The 24,326-nt window shown below is 34.4% G+C and overlaps 1 long non-coding RNA gene across 2 annotated transcripts in view; it reads right to left on the bottom strand.

Annotated features, from left to right (window-relative positions):
• Positions 1-24,326, bottom strand: part of LOC121474716 — a 62,817-nt gene that overhangs the window by 35,712 nt on the left and 2,779 nt on the right. The window contains exons 2-3 of one of the 2 annotated variants that reach the window (XR_005983492.1): positions 4,752-4,833; positions 2,943-3,169 (exon numbers count right to left, since the gene is read on the bottom strand). This is a non-coding gene — a long non-coding RNA (uncharacterized LOC121474716). Of the gene's footprint in view, positions 1-2,942; positions 3,170-4,751; positions 4,834-24,326 lie in introns of those variants that run through there. The other variant, XR_005983491.1, reaches the window with a different exon arrangement.

The raw sequence follows: 24,326 nt of genomic DNA, 5'->3' as shown, positions 1-24,326 counted from the left end.
CTGGGAGAAAGTAGCTTTAGAGCAGTGGTTCTCAGGCAGGAATGATACTTGCCTCACAAGAGAAATCTGGTGAAAATTCTTGGTCGTCACAAATTGGTGAAGGGGGAGTGAGTAGTGATATCTATTGGAGAGAGGTCAGAGATACTACTAAACATCTTGCGATATACAGAGAAATCCCTCCCAAAAGTAATTATCTGTTGCTGATATTGAAAAAACCCTGTTCAGAGGGAGAAGCTTCAATATTGTCGAAGGCTCCATAGGTCTATATGATTTGTACATTTACATGTATACAAACCTTCTCTGTGAATCAATATCCCTGGGTTTTGTGCCTCAAAACACACACACACACACACAACACACACACACACACACACATGAATCTTGGTCTCTTCTTAACTTGTGGCCATTGGTAAAGAAAAGTCCTTTAAAAGGAGGCTTTTGTTTGTTTGTTTTTGCTATTCACGTTATAAAGCAATACTTGGTTTTAAAGAGACAGGAGAGGTTCACAAATGTATAAACAATAATAGCCTTAAACAGTGGGAATCCAGATATTTTTGTGTATTTTTACATTATTTCTTGAATTTTCCCAATTAGAAATTATACTGTTTAATCAGTCACCTTTTTGCCATATCATTATCTTTCAAACTATGATTTTTATGGCTATATAATATTCCATTACAGAGGTCCTCATAATTTATTTAATAGATGTCATATTTTGAGGATTTCTGTTGTTTTTAACTTACCCCCACCTCCATAGGAATAATGTTGTATCTATATCTTTATGTATCCCTCCTAATATTTCTTGAAAACAAAGTCTTAGATGTTGAGTTTATGGGAAAGATTATGAAAAAATTGGAAAGCCTCTTGTTGCTTATTACCAATTTACTTGGTACAAAGTACAAAGACTGTACTAATTAAAACTGCCATTGAAATATAAGAAAATGGCAGTTTTCTAAACTAGTAGATAATAATATTACTGTAAAACACTCCTGAGCTGGTGAGATAGATCAAGGAGTAGGAGATGACAAAAAAAGATATTAGGATTTTGCTTTCATCTCAGGCTGCATTTATTGGTAGTTAGCACTATTTTGAAATAAAGCAGATAATGGCTAGGCTCAGAAGTCACCAACTTAAACTTGTTAGGAGGCAGGCAGGCAATTTAGGTGTTGAGGAGGCCTTAGGCAGCTTGAGTGCATCTGGCGCCTCTGGAGGGGCCAAAGGTGATATTGAGAATGGAAATTTACTGAAATTCACTTTTTCCTGAATTCCTACAATTCCTCAATTCTGTTTAGAATTTTCTAAACACAGAACTTTTGGAAAGCAGGAAATTTTAGATAACTTAATCTAACTACTTCATGTTACAAAGAAAATGAAATACAGAAAATTTCAGGGATTATCAAAATTCACCATTAGGTAATGGTAGAATTAAAACTGCACTCCAGGTTGGCTGACTCACAGCTCTGAGCCTGTTTTACTGGACAATGTTTTAATTTGGCATTTGATCTGAATTGCAAAAATATGCAGTCACCCACAAACCCAGAACATAAAAGGATTCAGAGAAGCCCTAAAGGTAATCAAGTTGTTTACTTCAATAAGTGATTTCTATTAGTCATTTATTTTGTTTCCTAAAAAATATACTTGCATGAATTTATCCTCTTGAAGTGATGGAAGAGCCAAGATAGAGAGAAATTGAAGATAATGGTGAGAGGTGACTTCATAAATGGGTTAAAGCAATGGCCATACTGTTTAAAATAAAGGCAATATATATTCCTAACTCATCAGACATATAGATTCATTATACAAGATCAAGTTGACCAATATCAACTTTAGCCAAGAGACAATTTATGTGGAAAAAATATATAATATAAACATATGCTCTCCTATTATATAATACAGTTGAATAATGCAGGAGTTATGAGCAATGACCACCAGCACAGTTGAAAATCCTTGCATATCATTTGACTCACCAATAATTAACTACTAATAGCCTACTATTGACCAGAAGCCTTACAAATAACATGAACAGTCAATTAACACATAGTTTGTATATGTATCATATGCTGTATTCCAATAACAAAGTAAGCTAGAGAAAATAAAAATGTTATTAAGGAAATCATAAGAAAGGGAATATACACTTTTTTGCTGTACTGCACTTATTGAAAAATGTCCACATATAGTGGATGTATGGAGTTCAAACCTGTGTTGTTCAAGGGTCAACTGTATATACCATATATAACATATATAAGCAAAGTACACATGCACACACATGCATTTCTCTCTCTCTTGGAGATAGAAATAATACAAGAAATACCTGAACAAGATAGAGGCAGAACTAACAGCAAAACAGATAGTTGTTGGTTTTTTGTTTTTTTTTGTTTTGTTTTGTTTTTTTGTTTTTTGGCAAAGTCTTAGCAACTATTACTTTATTCTGTGGAAAAAGCTCAAGGGTACTGCAGAGACCTCCAAACTTGTAGGTCAAAGGAACTAACAAGGGAAAAGTTAAATTGCTTTGCTCTCACCTGCCCTAAATTACTATTCACCACACCCCACAAGAGAAAACAGTTATTAATAAGATTTTTCCATTATTTTCAAAATAGCTTAAATATGTATTGGACTGTGTTTGTCAAGTTAAATAAGGTTATTTTTGGAGGTGTATTAGGCAGAAAATGCTTTAACTCCTTCAGTAAAAATTTAACAATCATAAAACAGTCACGAGTGTTTCAGATTATAAAATGTTCTAAGGAGGACATCTAAGTGGAAATAGATTAATAATTCAAGAAATAGCTTAGTTTAATTTTTGACTGTAGCACTTAGCTTTTTAGTGTTTAAATAATGGGACTGTTATTGTCCATTAAATAATTCTTCATTAATGTTAAAAATTCTTATCTGACTATACGATAGTTATATATCAAGTTTATTTAGGCAATCGGATAGCTAAAATTCAGTTAAGTCAATTGATGGATATCTAGATGGATATCTAGACTAAACATTATATGTTAATTAGAGTTGCTAAAACCTTGGTAAGTGAAAAAATAATCTTTCAGGTAGTATAGATAATTTACGTGGACATAACTGAAGAATGAGTCTCAATCTGTTGCTCCATAAGCTGGGGCAGGGTTATTCCGCCATTGATGATAATCAAGGACTGACAGTTTGGTGATGACAGTGCCTGGAGAGAATAAACTTGGGTTCAGACATATTTAGTATCAGGTAGCAGGAAGATAAACATCAACTAGGTGAGGGGTAAACTGTGGAAACTAACCTACTCTGAGTTAGGGCTACAGAAAACTTTGATAGTCACTTAAATCATAAAGGCTTTTTAAAATAACTGTAGATAACTGTGAGACCTGTAGGACTAAGCAGGATAGGGAAAATGATGAAATGTGGAAGATAACAGAATTTTTAGATAATCATAAGTAGACATGGTTGCATATACTGTTCCTGGATTAATTTTGAAAAAAAAAATCAAAGTTGATCAATAATATCAAGCCATGAATTGCAGAGATTATATTTGCTAATGAAATCATTTGAGTATTATTTTTCTTCTGTAGAGGGATGCAAATTAACAATGAAATGGCCATTATTCGGGAGAAGTAAAAGGCAAACTGAAAAGACCAAACTATCAACTCAATCTCTGAAAAATAAAAATATGACCAGGACGGCAAGAAAGTCATTTATCATGTCAGCTCAATTCTAATAGTTATATCCGTGAGTTAGAATGTTAAGGTCACCATTTGATATAGAAGAAATTGGAAACCACCAGTGAGAGCAAATGTTTAAGAGGTCACTGCACATTAGATTTAAAGGTCTTTAACAACTGTGTGCAGATCGCACGTACAAGGTGATGTAATATCATCCCCCAAGAGATTACATTAATAAAGAGAGTCAACCTCCAGTTGAGAAGCAAAACTTCACAGTGATATTTCAGAAACTGTAATGGTAGTTCATCTGTAAGAGTATGACTGTGTTATTAGCTAGATTTTTTTGCAACTATTTCTGCTGCTTATTTGTGCTAAAGGTTTTTAAGAGGATGTGGGCTTTTCTTTCTGGCTTAGCTAATTTTTTTTTAAAGATTTTATTGATTTATTCACGAGAGATACAGAAAAAGAGAGAAAGGCAGAGACAAAGGCAGAGGGAGAAGCAGGCTCCATGCAGGGAGCCGAATGCGGGACTCGATCCTGGGTCTCCAGGATCATGCCCTGGGCTGAAGGCAGTGCTAAACCACTGAGACACCGGGCTGCCCTGGCTTAGCTAATTTCTTACAAGATGTCGAGTCTGACCTCACAGGTTTTCAAAATGATGCTATTTCAGTAATGGGTACCTGTTCTGAATAGGTTGTCTGGAGGGAAAAAAACTCTTTCTATTAAACAAGTGGTTTAGATTGGAAACTCAACAAAATTCAGATATATGTCCTGCTATCTTACAGAGTCTCAATGGCTTTAATGAGTTGTTACCTAAACAATGTCAGATTATGGGACACCTGGGTGGCTCAGCAGTTGAGCATCTGCCTTTAGCTCAGGGCATATCCCAGTCCTGGGATCGAGTCCCACATCGGGCTCCCTGCGAGGAGACTACTCCTCCCTCTGCCTGTCTCTGCTTCTCTCTGTTTATCTCTCATGAATAAATAAATAAAATCTTTTTAAAAAAGTAATGTCAGATTATTTATATCCTATGCATTTTTAAAGTTGGTCATTCATAACAGAGGGAGTTTTAATACAATTTTTTTCCACAACTGTTGGATGAATACTTACTAGGTTAAAGGCCCAGAGTAGGAACTTCAGAGATACACAAAAGGAATGAGAAAAAAATCACTTCTGTCATGATGATCACCATCTGCAGAGGTAAGAAAATAAGACAATGCAGAAATACTTACATACAGGGTAAAATTGGGATGTTTGGCTACCTAGTAAGGTTTATATGTTTTACTATTTTGTAGCGATTTTGGAGAGATCTTCATTAATGCTTTAATGGAAATTACAAAATAAGATACTCAAGCAAACATAAGTATCTATGTCTCAGACTAGGAGACATGTGGGAAATTCAAAATAGAGGAGAACTGGAAAAGCATTTATATTTGGCTCCATGGGATGCCTGGGTGGCTCAGCAGTTTAGCACCTGCCTTTGGCTCAGGGCATGATCCTGGAGTCCCGGGATCAAGTCCCATGTCGGGCTCCCTGAGTGGAGCTGCTTCTCCCTCTGCCTGTGTATCTGCCTCTCTCTCTCTCTCTGTCTCTCATGAATAAGTAAATAAAATCTTAAATATATATATATACACATATATATACATATATATATATATACATATATATATATTTATTGGCTTGGCTCCAAATTCTTGTTCTTATATATAAATAATCTTCATACCCACTCCAGGAATGGATGAAACCCCAAACATGATTTCACAGTCACATCACAATACCCAACCCATAAGACACTGGGTAAGTTTCCCTGCTGTCTCAATTTACCCAGTTGCTCCTCACTCCTTGATAAAAATAGTAATAACTTTGATATCCATAGTATTGCAGGTGGAAGTATATGATCAACTTTGTGGTTTAAAAAGTTCTGAGAAGTTTGAGCCATAGTTTACATGGAGTAGTGAAAGAAAATAAATGCCAGGGACTAGCGCTAATATACTCATACTTAAATTACAATAATATAAAAAGGAAAATAAAATTGTAGCAGACCCTGTGACACAAAAAATCTTCTTCTTGGAAATAACTTAGTCATCTCAATCCCAGGAACAATATATTTTGAACTGCCATGATTTGGCCAAACACATATTTAATGCTTGAGAATATTTTGCTTCAGGTAGAATGACATGCAACTTTAATCTAGCTTAAACAAAAATATTGTTCAAGCCTTGTTCTATGTCCTATAAGCCTATGTTCTATTATATACCCAGATATAATTTTAGGGTTATTATATAATAGGCAAACAAAACAATTTAGAAAAACTTTAATGTTTATCATTAGATAAAATGATATATGCTTACTTTAACAAAGGGAGAAATTTAGTGATAAACTCCTTGATTAACAGACTAATTACTAGAATATAGTTTTAGTTTTATTTATCAGTATAGTAACCTAATAAGTATGGATGGATTGATTCTATAGTGATTGACCTGTTAATTTTGAACTAGAAGATGAATTCAGGGTTTCTTTGGGGAAACTATAAATTATAGAAACCAAGATCCCAATGAAATAAAAAATAAGAAAAATGAAGGAAAATTAAAATAGGATATTTTAAATATTTTTATGAGATAGATTTCAAATTTTAATACTATTCAATTATAGAAGTCATCAAAAATAAACAGAATGGTGTTCAATAGAGAAAAATACCAAAAAGTCAAAATAAATTTTGTTGTAGGTAAAAATTACATGGTAGGCAAAAATTACATTGTAATGCACAAAGATCTAGAGAATACTTGTCAATCATATTCAACCGCTAGTCAATAATTTGACCAGCTTAGATTAAGGGAAAATAGAAGAAGGAATAAAGTTATTTAAATGAAATTTTCTATTTACTGCTTCCAACTTGATTGGACGTTCATTCATTCATGCACTGTGCCAGACAATGGGACTGTAAGAGTGGGTAAGATCAACATGGCACCTCTATTCACGGACCTGATAGTCTACAGAGGGAAAGAGTCAATACATGAGTAATCAGATGAATATTATGTAATTAAAAATACTGATGAAAAAAAAATACTGATGAGTACTACAAAGATAACAAAAAGTAGGTTTTAGGATGAAGAATACCAAGGGGCTGCCTCTTCTCACTCTGTGAGATCTTCTCACAGAGTGATAGGGGAAGACCTCTCTGAGGAGGTGTTATTTAAGCTACAGGAGCTAGAAGTTTAAAGGTCCATAAAAAAAGGGGACATTCCAGGTAGAGGGAAGAGCAATGGCTAAAGCCCCGAGACAGAAACTAGATTGGTCCCTGAAAGTAGGAAGAGTTAACATAGTAGAGTATATAGTTAAGCTAAGTAAAGGGGAAAGTAGTTATATATATATATATATATATATATGAAGTAATTTACAAGAAAAAACATATGAGCCCACATATCGATAAGTAGTTATTAACACAGATAAAACTAATCCTTAAAGTTGTCTAGTCTGCCCTTTTCTACTTGGTCCAGATCTCATTTCTTAGTCCAGACTCATCTACTCCCGGGTAGAAGAGTCATCTCCTATGTCAAAGAAGTGGACTAGGCAAAGGAAGTCTCACAAGAGGGTGTTTGTGTATTTGGTTTTCTGTGTGTTCGCCCATAGCAATATCATTTAGTACTTCTGAATTTATATTTTGGGGGAGGCATTGAAAGACCAGGAGCCTGTTTTACACAGCTTCTTTAGGTTGCAGAAAATGTCAAAAATTGTCAGTAGTTCTTGAATTCTCAGAGATGACACCAGTTTGGGTGGTTATATCTTAGTAGACTTTCAAGGAAGTAGCCCAGAGTCCAGGCACCGCATATCTTACTTTTATTGAAAATTTGACTTGACCATGGTTTAGGTTGACTTATTTTTCTTAAGTACTGAGGCCTGTGGGACTGTATTGATTTGCCAAGATGTCCTACTTCAGGTTGATTTCAGAAATAGAGTAATTTGCTACATTTTTAGAAACTAGGTGAATCTGCAGAACTGGGCCACAGCAGTGCAAAATAAATTACTTATCAAAGTAAAACCAAAATAAATAGAGAAAGTGTGTGTGTGTGTGTGTGTGTGTGTGTGTGTGAGAGAGAGAGAGAGAGAGAGAGAGAGAGAGAGAGACCCCATTAAATTAAGATCAGTGCTTCTCGCTGCTATTTCCTTTGTCCGAACAGTCTGTTCCGTAGTAACAGTGTAGCAGTCAGTCCCCTCTGCTTTACATATATATTCAAAAGAAAACTCTTAAGGAGCAGGGTTTCATTTCTAGGTGGAGAGTGAAATGTTAGTGCCCTACAGTCTTACCATAGAGTGGTCGTTGGGGCAGATGGTGTAGGGCTGTCATATAGATGAACCCCTCCTCCTTTAAAACAGTTGGTTTTTGACACATCAGAAAAGAAATCTTTTTTAAAGAGAGCTTCGTCAAGCCTGTATCCTATAGATTCCTATTCTTTGGCAGAAGTTTCCCTGTGTTCTTAATAAGAGTAAATGCCACGAAAATTTCTGGCCACTGCGTTTTGCAGGAAAGCCTTCAGGGCCGCAGGCCGTGACCCCGGGGCTCTGCAGGAGGAGCTTGGGCTCCCCAGTGGTGCCACTGGGCCTGTAGCCGCTGCTGAGCGCTCAGCTCTCCAAGACCAAGGGGAGCATGTGGACGCTTAGGCGCTGACTCCAGCTCAGTTGGTTAATGACTAGTATCATCTAAATGAGGCAGCAAGCTCAAAGACTCATAATCTCTCCCTGTGCGCAGATTTTAATTAAATAATTATGATGTCCTTGTTGTAATTATTTATCAGTAACTGTGCTCTGGAGCATTGCCTCTTTCGCCTTCATCTGGTCTGTCCACTCAGCTGAACCCAGAGACAGTCGTTTGGCTCCGACCAGGGGGAAATGAATGATTCTTACTCACAAAAGAGCCCTTGAAGGACTGTCAGCGAGACAAGATTCTATGTTCTTCATTTACCATTTTGAACTTTTTTTTTTTTTTTTTTGGAGAGGAAGCTCAGTTTCCTGATCTGGGATATGATATGGTCGGGCTTGATAGAGACTCAGTTTCTCTTCTGACATTCAGAGGTGCAGGTGACTGAGGGGTTTCAACAATATGACCAGACGGCATGCTTCCTCAGCACCTGGAACTTGACATTACGCATTATAACACTAACATCCCTCGATGCATGGCATTTAGAAATGTTACTCCCTATGTCAGGGCTGTGGAATCTATAGTCTATGACATAATGTGTGTCTCAGAGAGTGCAAAACCCCAAAATGATGAAGCAACAGTTTTATATTAATGATCCTCATTAATGATTCAGAAGTACAGTGAGTGAAGAGGCTCAGTAAGCAATAAAGCGGATTCGGGAGTCAAAAAGGGGGGGCACTGGGGCAAACGGAGGTAGATTTAGACCACGTGAAAGGAAGCAAGACCTTCACAGCAGACTTCCCCTAAGAAAACTTGCCTTAGTAAAGCATCACTTTTCTCCATTTCTTCCAGGAGTTCAGAAAGAAGATAGAGTTTTGTCAAATGGAGATTTAATCTTAATAAAATTTTAACGGAACAGTGTGAGCATGAGCAGGGTTTATAAAGCACTTTAATGCAACGCTGGTCTTCATACGTCTCCCCTTCCTGTGATCTTCCCATTCTGCACTTCTCCCTTTCCAGTAGGATCTTCCCTAACGAGTAGCTTCAGATTCCACCCACTCAAGAGATTTTGCATTTGATGTGGAAATCTTGGAAATGAAAATGCTTCAGCAGCCAAAAGAATATTTGGGAATAATGAGCTTTGAAAAAAAACTGAGTAGGTTACATATTTGTCTAAGGAAGTTCTTTAAGTTTGAATCAGAAGACTTGTCACCATATCTGACTACAGATATTTAAGGCAAATCTGACCTTGAAAGTTACAGGCAACAAAGAAAACATGAAGGAAGTTACGAAATTTTATTTCCACTCATGTTACAGATGTGTCTGTATGAGGTTGAATACAGGAAAGATAATCTCTCCTAATAATATATTGTACTTTTTTGGGTCTAGAGTCTTATTTAACCCTTGTTAGAATTATTCCTAGGTTTGCTTATTTTTAAAACTATTACATACGATACCTCAACATTTTCATTTTCTAATTGTTTGCTCCTGATAAAAATAAAAACTCTAAAGATTTGTCTATAGATCTTGCATATAGAATTAATTCTCATTATTCACAGTAGTTATGTTCCATAAAATCACCACCAACATTGAATTAGTGACTACTGAAACCATAGCTCCCCTGGGAAATACAGTTAGATTTCTGTGAGCCTCTGGTCACATTTTCATCAACTGATTAACACGTAACCTTGTTTTATTCATGTTTCTGCTTTAAAAAGCCTTATTGAATATATATTGTTGATTCATTAACATTGAATTCACAGTCAGCAGCATTAGAACTCATGACTGAATGTCGACCTAACACATGTATTTTCTCTGTGAGGCAGATCACAGCCTTCTCGAGCATAGGAACGCAAGACACCACGTTAGCTGGTACCCCAGTGAGGCTCATTTTAAACAGCAAAATCACCAACCACCACAAAAATGTGTAAAAACTGTGGCACAAAAATGGACTCTCATTTACAGTGTGAGAACTGAACCAGAAGGCAGAAAATAGCCTTATTTGACCTCAGCTGGGAACATGCATGTTGGGCAACTCCAATTTTTCACCCCTTTGTGCATGTTCACAAATGGTTATGAAGGTTTTATAGGTCTTAGTTTTGGAGTCACAAATCAATTTGAGCAAGCAGAAGAATTCATGAATATGGAATTCATAAATAGTAAGGATTAACTATAGTGACTTTGCCATATTCTCTTACTTTAATAATTAAAAAATTTTGAATATATAACAGTGAATACGACTGTGAATGATAATAGCATTTTCTTCCCTTTCCAATCTTTATCAGTTTTACTTCTTTATCTTGCCTTACTCCACTGGATAATAACTCTGATACAATATTAAACATAGGTGGTGAGAGAAGGCATCCTCTTCTCAGGTGGAAACTCAGAGGGAAAACAATATTGTATGATAAGTCTGGTGTTACTGTAAGATTTATGGTTTATGAGAGGTCTCTTTATCAGATTAGGAAAGTTCCCTTCTATTCTTAGTTAACTTAGAGTTTTATTATGAATGAGTATTAAAACTTAGCAAATTTTTTTCTGCAAATGTTGAAATAATTATGTACAGGCAACCAGCAGACATGTATTTATGTGTGTGTGAACGTGTATATATAAAAAAATAAAAAATAAAAAAATATATATGTGTTGTTGTGTTTGTGTGTATTTCCATCCTTGGAGTAAATCAATTTGGTCATCGCATAAATTTCTTTTTATAAAGCTCTAGATTATGTTTGCATATTTCTTCAGAATTTTTATATCTGTGTTTGTGAAAGAGATTAGCCTATCTATAATTATTTGTTCTTGGAGTGCTTTTGTCAGCTTTTCACATCAAAGTTATTTAACATATAACATGAGTTGGGAAGTGTTTCTTTTTCTATGTTCTGAAAGAATTTCTATAAATTTGGTGTTACTTTTTAAATGTAGTAATATTCACTCTTGACACCAACATAGCCCAGGGTTTTCTTTTGAGAAAGAAATACTGAGGAATAAATACTTACGTATTTGTTTTCTTAATTGGACCCAGAACTATTCAGATTTCTTATTTCTTCCTGTATCAGTTTCCATAGATGATATTATTTCAGAAGTTTCTAACTTGCAAAAGATCTCAGATTAATTGGTATGCAAATAATTTTAAATATATCCCACAAATTTTGAGAGATGATATTTACATTACAAAATATTTTCTGAATTTCACCATGATTTCTTCTTTTATCTTGTGATTATCCAGAAATAATTGCTTAATATTAAAACATTTGGATTTATTTCTACTTGCCTTTTTTTGTCATTGATGTTCCATTTTATTTTACTATGTGTTTTCAATCTTTGAGGATTGATGTTTTAGAAAAAGGTAAATTTTATTAAATGACTCATATGCACTCAAAAAATACTCTACAGCTATGCTTGGGGTTCTCTTAATGTCCATTATAGTCAAGTTTGTTTATCACTTTTAGTACTTTTAATCTACATATTCTTTCACTTACTGAGGAAGGTCTTAGAATTAATGCATTAGTTTGAATCATATATAATTGCCCTCTTTACAGAAACAATACATGCAATTTTATGTGACCAACTCTAATGATTACTAATGTACTTAGGTTTAAATCTACCATCTTTGGTTTTCTACTTTTTAAAAAGATTTTATTTATTTATTTGAGAAAGAGAGAGCTTGCCAATAAGGGGAGGAGCAGAAGGGGAAAGAGAATCTGAAGCAGATTCCCCACTACATGGAGCCTGAAGAGGGGCTTGAGAGGGCAGCCCCTGTGGTGCAGCGGTTTAGTGCCACCTGCAGTCTGGGGTGTGATCCTGAAGACCCAGGATTGAATCCCACGTCGGGCTCCCTGCATGGAGCTTGCTTCTCCCTCTGCCTGTGTCTCTGCCTCTCTCTCTCTGTGTCCCTATGAATAAATAAATAAAAATCTTTAATAAAATAAAATAAAGATCCTGAGATTATAACCTTAGCTAAAAACAAGAGTCGGTTGCTTAACCTACTGAGCCATCCAGGTGTCCCTTTGTTTTCTATTTTTATAAACTGTTTTATGTTTTTTAATTTCTAGAATCTTTACTTTGTTTTGGTTACCCTATTTTAATTATTTTATTTTTAATTTTTCTCTATATGAATTTGTTACTTACACAATTTTTTACTTTTCTTTTCATGGCTAACCCAGAAATTACAAATGCATTCTCAACTTTTAAATGTCTAATATAAATTAATACATTTACCACTTGTGAGATGAAGCGACATCTTGGGAAACTCTGACGATGCCCTTCCTCACCATCTTTTTGCTGTTGCTCAGTAGTTTACATATTTTTTGAACACTTAATAAGCTTTTATTTTGGAATAGATTTAAATTTATACAAATGCTGCAATAATATTAATAGAGTTCCCATATATTAAATTGCCCATTTCCCCTTTTGTCTCTCCTTACACTTATAATCTCTCACTCTAGTAGTAAGAAGCCTTGCTCTCACTATCCATCATCTATTTGCTTATTTTATTTGCTTAATCCCAGTATTCATTTATAGTGGTATTAGAATTGTTAACCTGTATCCCCATGGTATATATTAACTACAGTAAAGTGCTTATGTATAGTTCTTTTAGTCTTTAGCATGTCTATTCACTTCCTAAATTAGGTAAATTATTCCTCTACTCCTTTCAATGAAGTTGTCATAAATCTGTAACAGATTCTTCTGTCACAGTCTGCATTCCATCCTGAAGCCCACAATATCCTAATTGATTTTTAAAACTGCATTCTTTAAAGTTTGGGGCTTTGTGTTATAAGGTTCTATGAGTTTTGACAAACACATAGTCCCCAGTCTTAATTATACAAGTATTTAAAATCCTACAATATATTATTTTGTATATTCAATATTCATTGTCATTTGACCACATTTTTATACTCTCCCCTGTTCTTCATTCTTTGTTGAATTTATTTGTTTCCATTTGGATTTTTAATTTTCTTCCCACCCTTCTCTCAGTCCTTTTAGTATTTCATTTAGTGCTGGTTTGCAGATGCTTATTCCTTAGGTTTTTCTCTTGTCATGTCTTTATTTCACCAGTAGCCTAACCCTTCAGGAGTTCTTAGCTAAAATCCTGGAGTAATTATCTAGGCCCGTCTTTCTTCCTAGGGTCTGTATTTCAGTTTTTGTCTCTCTATAACTCTGTCTTCTGTAAGCTTTGCTCATCTTCTTAGCTATTTAGGAATTGGCGTACTGCCTTGAAGGAAAAAGAAAAGCCAAATGCCAGTCTCATCTCTGTGTCCCTCAAAACCTTTGTTGCTGCTTTGCAAACTTTCCAATGACTTCAAACAGACTTATTTCTAATTGTTCTTTGTAAAAGAATTATAACAACTAGTCTGCCATACAGAAATTCTGGAGTAGCAATTTAATTTCCTCATATGTGGAAATTTGTCTCATGCTGAGCAGGTTTTGAAGTTTTGGGAATTCTACAACATAATCTTAGTATTTACCTGTGAGATGCCATCCCTAAATAGTTCAACTATAAAGTACTACATTGCTTATCAATTAAATACATATTGTTTAAAATTATTGCATCATGAATATATTTTTATGAGATGAGATATAGTAGAATGTTTGGAGACTGTATCCTTTTTCCAAAGGAAACAGTTATTAACATTTAATTAATATTTTATTTACTCTTCTGGCACAATTGGTTGTTTTTTCATTATACCTGGTTTGAGAATCTTTTTAAAGAAGGGTTGACCCTGAGAGCCTCAGGCTTGGGGGAAAAAGGAATTCATTGTTTCTCTTTTTATTTTCAAGGTCGGATAGATCCATCCCCAGGGCTTTGAAGTTCAAAAGATACTATAATTATGATATATGCAGTGAGATCAAGTTAGCTAATGTTGACATACACAGTCACCCATTTCTCCCGTTATATGTAGCCACTACTTCTCAATTATTGTAACTTGATTTTGTAGGACACTGCCTAGAATGTAAGCTAGACAGTACAAACACATGATTAAGGCTAATAGCCATAGTACAGATAATACCTTGTCAATGTTAAAAAGATATTTGGCTTAAAAAAAAGAGAGAAACATTTCTTTTTCTCTTGCTCTTAACTTACCTAATTTATATTTATTTATTTGAGAAGAAAGCTTACATATAATGGATAGTTACATATAATGGATACATATAAAGGACACATATAATGGATAGTTCAGATTATTGAACCTTTTAAAGTAATTTTGCTTTGTTCTGAATTAGCACACTTAAAATTAAATCATCTGATTTTGAACTATATTTAGCTCCTACTAGGATGACTGAAAAAATTATCTGTATTTCAAGAAACCAAGAAACAGTATTACAGATTAACCTTTGCTCTTGTGCAGTGTCCTGTTGAGCCTAGTCTATATGTTAAAATAGTCTATAAATATAAAAGGCTAATTTGTTAAAGATAGCCCAAATTTAATAAAAAGGGAGGTTGACATCTAATTAGGGGCTGAGGATGTAGCATAATTTTGTTTTCTAAAAAATAATGCCTGTATAATAAAAAAGCCTCCAAATATCAAGATTGATGTGAATATTTCTAATTGCAAGAAAATTTCCTATTCAAAACTACACTTTTCGTAGAATATGACAATATATGTTGCAGCACCATCTAGCAAAGTCCTAGTGTATTTACCATATCACAAACATTTTGTTCCTTTTCTAGCAGTGAACATATTTTTATGAATATCTGCTGAGTCATGGAAAATTACAGCTTTTAAGAAGCAGGGGAATAAAGAAAAACCTCAAAGATAAATCACAGGAAATATATTCCATATTTACATTTTAAAATGCTATCATATATATATATACACATATATATATATGCCTGTGCATTAGAATAAAATTTACATGCTTTCCTTTTTTAAAAAATGTTTGAACATAATTTTAACATATACCATTATTTGATATTCTCAGTTGTTTATTTCGTTGGTCTGCAGATGAAATAAAAGTAAAATCTTGTCTATTATATCTGGGCTATATGATAAACAAGGGGAAAATATCACTATTCCTGATGACACTGCAGACAGATGAGTAAATGCAAGAGAGTATTGGGAAAACACGAAGTTAGAGATAAACCAATTTACTACTTTTATGACTCTAGGCAAATTATATAACCTCTTTGTATCTTAGTTTCCTAAACTTCAACACACCAACGATGGTAACAAACAATAATAGAGCTACTGGCAAGTGCTTTGTACAGAATATATTTTTCATAATCTATCTCACAGTAAATTTTTTTACTGTTTGACAGGTTAATCTGTTAAGGAAGCAAAGTGAAAAATGTCATTTATCAAATATCCAATTGCTCTTGACTAGCCTGGGTCATTTTGCATAAACTCAGACAAAAGTTCAATACATTTTGCACATCAGTGCCCAACATAACCAATGGCGAAATAATTAGTCATCCTTGTCAGTTCTGAAAATTAGTTGAAAGTTTTTATTTAGAAAAAGCAACTATTTGATTAACTAAATTTTTCTATCTTTTCAAATGGTCTGAGTCTAAAGTTTTATCTATTTTAACAAGTCATTTTGAAAGAAAAAGATGCTGACTCCAACAGAACATGTTGAAAATGATCAGAACTCAGTGAACTTGTTTGAGTTCTTATTTTTTAAAAAAAATAACTAGCTTTGCTAAGTGAAAATATTTTTCTATTAGCAAATGTACAAACAGTTTTTATGCCTAGAAACTGTTTGTATTGTTTGGATTGATAGCTGATTTGAAGCTCAGGGCCCAGGCTGGGTCACAAGCATCATAATGTCAGCCCGTCAACTATCACATTTCTCAAACACAGCATCCGGTTACTTTGAACAGGGACTGGCCTCCTGGAACCTGACAGTTCAGTCACTGCCAGAAGTCTTATAATAGCTGAAGGAAACTGCACACAGTAACCTTTTCATTTAGCACCGACAAAGATTCTGTCCAGAAACCCAAAGCCTGGAAGACACCAAAAGAGGTTTAGCTCAGGTTAAAGTTAAATTTCTAGTTCCAGTTTATTTTATTTTATCTCATTTTATTTTGTTTTATGTTAGATCTTCTTCTCTCTTTTAAAAATTAAGAGATATTTGCGACCAAGTGGACCATTTATAAACAAAGATCCCTGAAAGCATAAGTCCTATGATTAAAGGTGCGGTGTCAACTACTATGCCTCAAGGATTAACATCTAAATAACACCATTTTGATGACATAGGAATGAAAGGGTACCCTTTTATCACTGGACTATATAAAAGTGACAAAGAAATTAGCAGTAAAGGCTTTTCAGAGAAGGTTAGCCTCTTGGGTATAACTAAGCAACCTCTGAGAAACAGAGAGTGGTATTTCAACACTTGAGTACCATGCTTTGCTAGGTTATTTCAGACATTACAAGTAATGTATTGTTTAGTTGTACCCATGTACACCATTAAATGCATCACAGTGTGGCATGGATTCAGCAAGTTTTAGTCATAACATGCCAGCTGGAGAATATTAAGGGGGGAAAAATCCGTTTTCAATTTCTGCTTAATGTTCTGGTGAAAATAATGTAAGTCACTTCTTCTGTGAATGTATTTACCTTCCAAACACATAGCTTCTCTTCAATATATACGTACTAAAATAGATTTTTCAGTAATGTGGCATTTGCTCTCTCCCTCTTCCTTACTCAGTTTTTTCATTCCTTTCTTACTCTTCATTGATGCATATAAGTCTCAACATGTTTCTTTTACTTCTAGAGTTAATTAACCTTAACACGAGACTGACATTTGCAAGGTTTACGGAGCAACAAAAGTGTCTTTGTAGGCAAGAATCACACAAACACCATGACTGTATTTCACAATGGTTTTCCCGAACATCCTATGGCTTTTATAGCCTCATGGTCTTTCACATTAATCATGGAAGACTATGTAAAAAATGTGTAATTTTCATTTTTTCCATAAAGATAATTTTCATTTGCTTTGCTGCTCCAATCATTAAAATCTACCCAGAGGGTTCCTCCTTGTCTACTGAGCATGCCTACTAAGTACTGCTCCATATTTAACTCGCTCTTAGATCACACCATGGCTTGAGAATTCTTCTAATCTCTTTTCCATTTATAACTGTACGGCTTGACCTTTTTTCAGCAAGGTGTCTTGTATATAAAATGTCAGTGAGAGGATTACAGACATGGGACAAAGATATAGTTTAATTAAAAAAGGTCCTGTGAGATTGAAAAAGGTTACTGGCCTAGATCACAAATATTTAATGCCAGATGACTATTTATGAGGCTGAAATAAAAAAAAAAAAGGACAAAGGGGAAAAAAAAAGATTTACTGGCCATTTGTAATTGGCCAGCCATTAAATTTTTAATAATTAGATTATACATCTGATGAAAAGTTTGGCTTTGTACTTATAGTTAAATTAAAACACTTAAATTATGCACTGTGCCAGTTGCCAGTTATAAAATGAAAATTAATTCAAGTTCCCTATATGTGAGACAATATAACAAAGGCCTATAGGCCTAGTTATTTTTAAAGTCAAGGTTCGAATATTTATGAAATTCATTTCATTGTTCGGAACCCATGTATAGATTGATTAAGCAAGATTGATGCAACAAGTGCCTTTCCCATGTATCCTTCCATCAAAGCTTATGTACATGACTTATGTACAAGTCAAAATATTAAGTAATCAAGTTACTGAACCACTAACTTGACAAGGATGCCAATTGACATCCTTGACAATTCTTCAGAAGGAATACCCAAACAATCAAAAAAGAATATACCATTAAAAGCTAGCTGATTGGGGGGCCTGGGTAGCTCAGTCAGAAAAGTGTCTGATTCTTGATATCAGTTTAGGTCATGACCTCAGGGTCATGAGATCAAGCCTCATGTTGGGCTCCATGATCAGCAGGGAGTATGACTGAGATTCTCTCTCCCTTTGCCCATCTCCCCGCCTACACTTTCCCCCTTTCTCAAAATAAATAAGTAAAAATCTTTAAAAAAATAAAATAAAAAATAAAAGCTAGCTGACTAAAATGTTTGGGGCCATCAGAATACTCTCTCTCTCTGCTTGTCTCTCTTTTTCTCACACACATACACACCCTTATCAATGTGAACCTGAGGTCAGTATAGGAGGTCAACAACCAATAATCAAGCAAGGAGAATCCTTCTTTGATTTCAGAATTTGATATGTAAATTTATATCCCTAATGACTCTTATAGTACATAGAGATTTTGAATGATGCCAGAGAGAGGTACTAGTAGTTTCATTTAAACTCTAAAATTAACAGTCTCATAATGTTTTTTTTTTTTATAAAAAGTAGAGATTTCTCCTGCTATTTCTCCAAAACTCAAAGCCTTCCTGGCACCAAACATCTCACCCAAGCATTAAGGAAGTCCTGGACTGCAGTCTTCCAACCTGAAATAAAGATCAAATTTCCTAAAATCATGAATTAAGAATCTCATTCCAGTATGCAACCACTTCATGGCATTTACTTTGATCTAACATTTCTTCATGCGAGGCGTTTGCAATTCTTCTATCAAAGAAACTCATATACTTTGTAGAGTTATATAAGAGGCAACTTTTGGTATTTTCACATGACTACAAATTCAAAATGTCAAAAACTCAGAAACTTTATAATTAGTAATATATCTGTATTTGGATGTTTCAGGTATATGAGTGCTTTAGCCATAGTACACCAATAATAGCTGATGCAGGAGAAAATAAAAAAGTTTCATTAAATCTGATCCATTCAATATCTGAATGAAATACATCCAAGAGAAACTTTTTCATGGTTAGCAGGATAAAAGGGTGTATTTACTTGCTCATTCATTTGATCTACAAATAAATATTCAATTTAAGTGGATGACCACTATGTATCTGGCATTGTGCCAATGGAGCTAAGCGTCCATTGAGAGTAAGGCAGTGACAGATTTTTGTCAAATGATCATACTAATAAAAGTATAAGGACATCAAATAAAAATTACTCTATGAAATCTTGTAATGAAGAAAGTTAATCTAAATAGTGGGGTGAGAAGTGATAGGTAATCAAGAGCACTAATTAGAACCAGTGGTCATGGAGGTCCAAAGATGAGACATTTAACTGAGAACCACAGAAATTCCTAAGAATTCAGGAGAAGCAAAGTTTGTAGAGACATTCTTACAACTTAAGAATCACAAGTCTCCAACAGAAAAATAACTCATTCTTCTGAATAATCAAACTATGACAAGGAGCAACACAAACTTTGCTCCCCCAAATCTGGATATGATCACATTTAAAAAATACTCTATAGCAACATCTAAACTGCTACTTAACAAAACAAATGAGTACCACATAGTCACATTGACAAATAAAATTAACCATCACAATGAATACAATTAAGAGATGTGGAAGATAAAATGAGAAAACTCTATATCTGTCTGAATAGTATTCTAGAAAGAGAGATAGAGACTAGGAATGAGTCAATATTTACAGAAATATTGCCTGAAAGTTTGTCACAATTGAAATAAAAACATGAGATTTTACATTAAAGTGACACAAATTCAGAGCAAGAAATAAATCTACAACTAGTCATGTTATTGTGAAACTGAAGAACATAAAAAATAAAAGTAAAATAATCAAAAATTTTGGAAGAAAAGACAGATCACCTAATAAGGAAAGGTAATCAGAATATGAATAGACCGTTTATTAGTATCAAAAGCTATAGAAGGTAATGGAATCAAAAGATTCAAGAGAAATAAGTGAACAAATTGACTTTTATACCCAGCTAAATGATTGGTAAATAGAGAAGGTAAAGAAAAGCATTTTTTTTTTTCAGACAAAGTCTGAGAGCTTTTTCAATCTGTGGACTTTGCTGAAATAAATACTAAATTATACATTTCAATACTAAAAAAAAAAAAAAAGAATATTCTGAAAAAAGAACTATAATGCAAAAGCAATTCTCCCCAAATAAATTTTAAATATTTTGGTAAAACTAAATAAGCTTTAAATGCAAAAACAAACAAAAATAAACAGAAATACATTATTTGAAGGAGTTTTTTTTTAAAAAAGCAGATTCTAAAATACTAGAAAACTAATATAAAAGAATGAGAGATGTGCTAGAAATTAAACTGTTCTAATATTTTTGAGAGGGCAGAGATATTCTTTAATGCTAGATTTTTATGTCAGGAGAGGATGTTAAAAATAGGACAACTGGTATTTGTAATGAAAATGGAAGACATTTCTAAGCTAGTAAAGGAATAAAAAGCAAATTAAAAAACTTCAGAAAAGTTAAGTGAAAAAAAATAATGTAAAATAGTAAACAAAATAAGGTGATGGAAATAAGTCCATATATATCATAATAACCACAGAAATGTCATTGGATTTGTTTCATCTAGCTTTGGCCCATGAAAATATCTCAGCATCAAAATAGAAAGGCAGAAGGAAAAAGATAGTAAAAAATATACCAGAAAATACTAAACAAAGAAAGCTAGTGTTGCTAAGTTTATTTCAAATAGATAAATGCTAAGTTAGATCCTGGAATAACTAGCCTCTTGAATTATCTTGAGTAGCTATATTTACATTCATTGGAAGAGAATTAGTAACTGAACTTACTAAGCTATCAACTTCTGATTACTCTGAGAGGTTCTCAGAAAACTTTCAGAAGAGTATCTTAGGGAATGCCATTCTGTTTTTAAACTTTGTTTTATACCAAATTATACCCAGGCAGAGCATTGCTATGAGGCACTATGATACACTTGGATGTCTTCTCAGCCTTTTAAAACCTCCTTTTTTGGCTTATTGGACTTGGTCCCTACTACCTGGTTTGGAAAACTGAGATAGTTTTAAAAATCTGTAATTAAAAACAAAAAGAAAAGCCACATTCAGGTTTTTGTATAGTATGAGATAGGTAGCTTATGTGTCTGAGACACTCGGATTAGTGTTCGGTTGAGTGGTTTAGCGATTAGGCAATGTGGGACTTCTGACTGTAATTCAGGTTACCTACCACCAGATGGCATGTTGCCTATTTGCAAAGAGCAAGTGTCTCAACCGATCAAACAAGTAACTGTAAGACAAGTGGCTTAACAGACAGATGGTGATGATAGATAGATAGATAGATAGATAGATAGATAGATAGATAGATAGATGATAGATAGGCAGGCAGAGATATTCTGTCAATAGAATAAATATGAATGAAATGTTATCTACTTAGAGTTAAAATCAATAATAATAATAATAATATAGTCTAATTAAAAGGATTAGACTGGAGAAGCTCTAGACTCTTTGCTGCTTTGCTACAAGTGTGATTTTTGGATGAGTCATTTGACCACTCTAAACTTCCATGTGCCATACAAAGAAGAACTAGGTGACTTCTAAGATTCTTTTCCAATGTTAGAATTCCATCCTATCATTTGTGGCAGTATATGAGAGAAAATAGTCTAATTAAAGGGATTAGACTGGATTAGCTCTAGACTCTTTGCTGCTTTGCTGCAAGTGTGATTTTTGGATGAGTCATTTGACCACTCTAAACTTCCATGTGCCATACAAAGAAGAACTGGGTGACTTCTAAGATTCTTTTCTAATGTTAGAATTCCATCCTATCATTTGTGGCAGTATATGAGAGAAAATACAATTAAAACTGCCTCAAGCATCTTGTGAAATTTATATTTTTCTTTTAGAATTCAAGTTTTATTTACTGTTTTATAAAAACTACTCTAAGTTTTTAGAAATTCCAGATAATTTGGCAACCACAGCCCAGGTTAGTTTCACCCATGGTTGGGTCTGTAAGCTCTTATTTTATCTCTGAATGCCAAAGACCTATTCAAAGTCTGCTTTAAGATGAGCTCTGGTGAGCAGTCTGGCAGGGGCTTAGTAGTGAGATCAAGGTCCTACCCTAGTTCTTGTGGGCCTTTGGAATGCTCTGAGGTTGCCCCTTCTCTCAGAGGTTGCACCCTCACTGATGTTTCTGAGGCTAGGATTTTATCCAGTTACCAAGCCTCCACATTGTGCTTGCCTCTTCCATTTCTACCACTTCTACTTTTACTTCAAGTCTTGACCTGGACAAGTCACTTGATTTTATTGAATCTCTGTCCCCTCATCTGTAAGTCAGAAATAATAAAACTTGCTTTTTATGGTTCTATGAGAAATAAAAGAGAGAATATATGTAAAGCATCTAATACATGGGCAAAGGTTGACATATACTTTATAGATTCAAATTTCTTAAATTTTGGAGAAGAAAATATTCAGAGAACACAAAATTCAGATGACACAATCTCAAACAAGACTTATTAGGAATTCAGAAGGTGACTACCTAGCAATGCCAGTGGGACTACTCAATTAACCCTCAGAGGAGCTCAAAAATGAAAGGGACAAGGAAAATTCATTGGTGTTATCTTTCAAAATAGAATGAAGTAATAAGGCTTGAAAAGAAATCTGGGAGTAAAATATCATTCAGTTAAACATTTGAAAAAGGCAAATAAATTAGATGAAGATCAATATTAGTTATCAGTATGATGAAGCTATTAGGCCTTTATCTGGAAGTATAAGACACTAGCAACAGAAACTGAACTCTATGGGTGAGAAATCTTACAACTAAAAATAAGTGCAAAAGGAAACATAGATACTTACACATATCAATTGTAAATATAAAACTTAACAAAATACACTAGGCAGGGTTCTCCAGGTAAGTAGAACCAATCTCTACGTAAAGAGATTTGCTATAAGGAATTGACTGTCAATGATTAATAGAGGTTGGGAAGTCCAAAATCCATCATTTCGGTCAGCATGCTTGGGACCCAGGAGAAACAATGGTGTGAATACAGTCTGAATGCTAGCAGCCGGGACACGGGATAATCCGTGGTGCAGTTCCAGTCCAAAGGCCAGCAGGCAGAGACTCAGCAGAGTTGATGGTGCAGGTGAAGACAAAAGGCAATCTGTTGGAGAATTCCCTCATGCACAGAGAAACCAATCTTTTTGTTCTAGTGGGCCTTCAACTGATTGGATGAGGCCCACTCATTAAAGAGGGTATTGTGCTTACTTAGCGTTTAGCAATTTAAATATTAATCTCATCCAAATACCTCCTCCAGGTTGATACATTAACCATCACAGTAGGTACCACATTTTGTTCACCCACTCATCTGTGGATGGACATTTGTTTGCTTTCAACCTTTTGGCTGTTGTGAATAATGCTGCCATGAACATAGGTGTACAAATACCTGTTTGAATCCCTGCTTTCAATTATTTTTGGATGTAAACCCAGGAGTGGATTAACTGGATCATATAGTAATTCTGTTTAAGTTTTTGAGTAACTGGCATACTGTTTTCCATAGCAGCTACACCAATTTATATTCCTACCAGCAGTACAAAGGGGTTCCAATTTCTACGCATCTTCATCAACACTTGCCATTTTCTGCCTTTTTTTTTTTTTTTACTATAGCCATTCTAATAGCCATCTTTCACAGGAATATCTTACTGTGGTTTTGATTTTCATTTTCCTAATGTTAGTGGTGGTGAGCAACTTTTTTCTGCTTATTATCCATTTGTTTATCTTTGGAGAAATGTCTACTCAGGGATGCCTGGATGGTTCAGCGGTTAAGCTCTGCTGTCGGCTCAGGCCGTGATCCTGGAGTTCAGGAATTGAGTTCCACTTCAGGGTCCCTCAGGGGAGCCTGCTTCTCCCTCTGCCTATGTCTCTGCCTCTCTCTCTGTGTCTCTCATGAATAAATAAAATCTTTTTTAAAAAAGCCTATTCAAGTTCTTTGTCCATGTTTTAACCAGATTATCTTTTGTTGTTGTTCAGCTGTAGTTCTTTAATATTCTGAATATTAATCCCTTATCAGATATATGATTTAAAATGTTCTCCTGTTTTGTGGAGGGTCTTCTTGTTCTCTTGATAGTGTTCTTCAGCCCAGAAAGTTTTTATTTTTTGATGAAGTCTAAATTTTACCTAGTTTTTCTTTTGTCACCTGTGCTTTGGCATTTTTATCTAAAAATTCCATGAAGCTTCTCCCTTATGCTTTACCCTTCTCAGAGTTTTGTATTTTGGGGTCATATGTTGATATCTTTGATCCACGTTGAGTTAATTTTTGTATATGGTATAAGTTAAGGGTTCAAACTC

This window comes from Vulpes lagopus, chromosome 13 (genome assembly GCF_018345385.1).
Source record: "Vulpes lagopus strain Blue_001 chromosome 13, ASM1834538v1, whole genome shotgun sequence".
NCBI lineage: Eukaryota > Metazoa > Chordata > Mammalia > Carnivora > Canidae > Vulpes > Vulpes lagopus.
Note: the sequence above shows the minus strand (reverse complement) of the source record. Positions and strands in the feature narration are given on the sequence as shown.